Source organism: Adiantum capillus-veneris, chromosome 9, assembly GCF_014529385.1.
Source record: "Adiantum capillus-veneris isolate H3 chromosome 9, ASM1452938v2, whole genome shotgun sequence".
NCBI classification, from domain to species: Eukaryota; Viridiplantae; Streptophyta; class Polypodiopsida; order Polypodiales; family Pteridaceae; genus Adiantum; species Adiantum capillus-veneris.
In genome coordinates, this window is record NC_140939.1 from 96,148,031 (window position 1) to 96,151,524 (window position 3,494).

Below are 3,494 nucleotides of genomic sequence, written 5' to 3' on the forward strand. Positions count from 1 at the left end.
AACTGGTATGATGAGGAGTGTAGAGAGACAAGGATCAGATTGCATAGAGAGGTGCTCGTGGGTATTACCACACATAGACAGTCACAAATTATCTCGACCGCCTAATGCAACGAAAGAAGAGGGCCTACATGTCTCAGTTAGAGCGGGATTTGTATCAACTATTAGGATTTAGGCAAGGCATGAAGGCTATTCCATGAGCATTCACCAAGACCTGCCATCACCTCCATAGACATAGGGGGAATATGAAGGAGTACGAGCGGAAGTGCGACGCGAGAGAGAGTGCGAGAAGAAGAGCACGACGATATGGTGAACTCGCTCTACTATAATGTGTAGAGCATAGTGAGTTCTTATTAGGTTTTTACAAAAGAATATGTGTACATACCTGGCGGCCCGCCCACTTACCTGGGCGACCACATTGGGCTTTATACCCCAACAACCTCCCACTTAAAGTCCAATGTGGTACTTTAAGTGTGAGAGAAGCTACTATACAAGCTAATATACAAGAGATGTAGAGAAGTGATGTACTACCCTACACCTAACTGCTTGCGAAAATGCGCAAAGCTCTTTGAGGGAAGTCCTTTTGTAAGTAGATCAGCAGGATTTTCTGTGGTGTGAACTTTGACAAGCTGAAGTTGCTTATCCTCGAGCATTTCCCTGATGAAATGATACTTCACATCCACATGCTTTGTCTTTGAGTGATAAACTGGATTGCGAGCCAATTGTATAGCACTTTGACTATCACAATATAACACAGGCATCTCTTCTTTGATTCCCAAATCTGTTACTAGTCGATTAAGCCAAATTGATTCTTTGCATGCCTCTGATGCTGCAACATATTCAGCCTTTGTAGTAGACTGAGTAACACAATCTTGTAATCTAGAACGCCATGATACTGCTCCACCAGCCAATGTAAAGACATACCCTGACGTAGACCTTCGGTTGTCTAAGTCACCTGCATAATCTGAGTCTGTAAAACCCTTTACACTTAGCTCTTGACTCCCATAGCATATACGCATACTCTTTGTAGCTTTCAGGTATCTCAATATTCCTTTCACTGCCTCCCAATGTTTCTTGCCTGGGTTTGACATGTATCGACTTACTACTCCCACTGCAAATGCAATGTTTGGGCGAGTAGCAATCATTGCATACATCAAACTACCCACTGCAGACACATATGGAATCTTATCCATTTCAACCTGTTCTTCCAATCTTGTTTGCTAAGTTTCACATATGGTGGCAATGGAACACTCAATGCCTTTCCCTTCTCCATATTGAAACGTTGCAAAACCTTGTCAATATACTCTATTTGAGATAACCAAATCAACTTCTTTGATCTGTCTCTCTCAATGCGCATACCAAGTATATGACTTGCCTCACCCATGTCTTTCATGTCAAACGATTTTGCCATCTTTGACTTCAAAGCTGAAATTTCTTCCAAGTGCTTGCCAGCAATCAACATGTCATCCACATACAAAATAAGGATCAGCCAACTGCCATCCTTAGCCTTCTTTGTATATAGACGGTGATCGAACTCACTATGTTTGTAGCCTTGAGAAAGCATAAACTTGTGGAATTTATGGTACCATGCCCTCGGTGATTGTTTTAAGCCATAAAGACTCTTTAACAACTGGCATACCCAATCTTCCTTGCCTTTCTCAACAAACCCTTCTGGCTACTGCATGTAAATTTCCACATCTAAATCACCATGCAAGAACGCTATCTTGACATCCATTTGGTGCAACACCAAATCTAATATGGCAACCAATGCAAGAAAGCATCTCAATGTAGTCATCTTGACCACCGGAGAGAAGACTTCATCAAAGTCAATGCCTTGTTCTTGCTTAAAGCCCTTGGCAACAAGCCTTGCTTTGTACTTTGGCTAACTATCATGAGCGGTGATCTTATACCTGTAAACCCATTTACAGGGTAGAGCCTTTTTGCCCCATGGTAATTTAACTAGCTTCCATGTCTGGTTTTTATGCAGAGCTGTCATCTCTGACTGCATGGCCAATTGCCAATTCCCGGAGTCCTTCATTTGCACTGCTTCCTTGTAACATGAAGGCTCATTGCAATCAGTCAACATGACATAGTTCATAGATGGAACAAACCTATCAGGAGGTCGCGTGACACGTCCAGATCTACGCACAATAGGTGGCTCAGGCTCAGCCACAACCTGTGGTTCCACTCTATCCTGTCCTTGCTCCTCGTGAGCCCTGACATTTTGTCTTGCACGTGCAGGTCCATCTTCTTGGAAGACAACTCTTCTAATCTCCTCAACCCTCTCTAGTTTAGAATGATATTTGGATTCATTAAAGTGAACATCATTGCTGCGGACAACCTTTCTGGATTCGGGACCCCAAAGTCTGTACCCCATCTCACCAGAATTACCATAGCCTAGAAAGATGCACTTTCTACTCTTTGGCTCAAGTTTGTTCCTAAATTCCTTTGGAACGTGAGTATATGCCTCAGAGCCAAAGACTCTGAGATGCTTGTATGAGGGCATTTTGCCTGACCATACCATCTCTGGCACTGAATCCTTCTGCAAAACCTTGCTAGGAGATCTATTTACAAGATGAACAGCTGTTGATACAGCTTCAACCCAAAACCCATTTGGCAGTTGTGCATTAGACAACATACTTCTGACCTTCTCTTGTATGGTCCTATTCATCCTCTCAGCAACACCATTTTGAGGAGGATTGTAAGGAGCAGTAAGTTCACGTTTTATACCTTTTGACTCACAAAAGTCCTGAAAGGCCTTTGAAACATACTCTCCACCATTGTCAGTGCGTAAGCATTTAAGCTTCTTGCCACTCTGATTCTCCACAAGTGTCACAAACGTTTTGAAAACACTAAACGCTTCATCCTTGTTCTTGAGAAAGTAAACCCATACTTTCCTCGAGTAATCATCTATAAATGTCATAAAGTAAGAAGCTCCCCCTAGAGATAGGTTAGGCATAGGTCCACACAAATCACTATGAACAAGTGCCAACTGTGTATCTCTTCTACTGCTTCTATGCTTATGTGGCTGCTGTGTTTGCTTACCATACAGACAATGTTCACAGAATTCAAAATCATTAAATGAAAAGCCAGGCAAATAACCAGAACGAGACAAGATTTCCATTCCCTTCTTAGACATATGTCCTAACCGGCTATGCCACAAAGAAACGTTCGGCTGCTCGGTTACATTGATTACATTTTTAGAGACATTTGATACATAAATCATGTAAAGTCCTCCAGACTTTACTCCATGTGCTACTGTCATAGAACCCTTGGATATCTTCCACATGTTCTGTCCAAAAGTGGTGACTTAGCCAGCATCATCAAGTAAACCTGTGCTGATCAAGCTCTTTGTAATTGCGGGAACATGTCTCACATTCTTCAGCGTGAAAGAAGAGCCATTCTGAAACTTCAATTGAACATCTCCAACACCTAAGATCTCACATGTCTGCCCATTGCCTAGCCGAACATGATCTTTAGTGGTCACATAAGAGGTA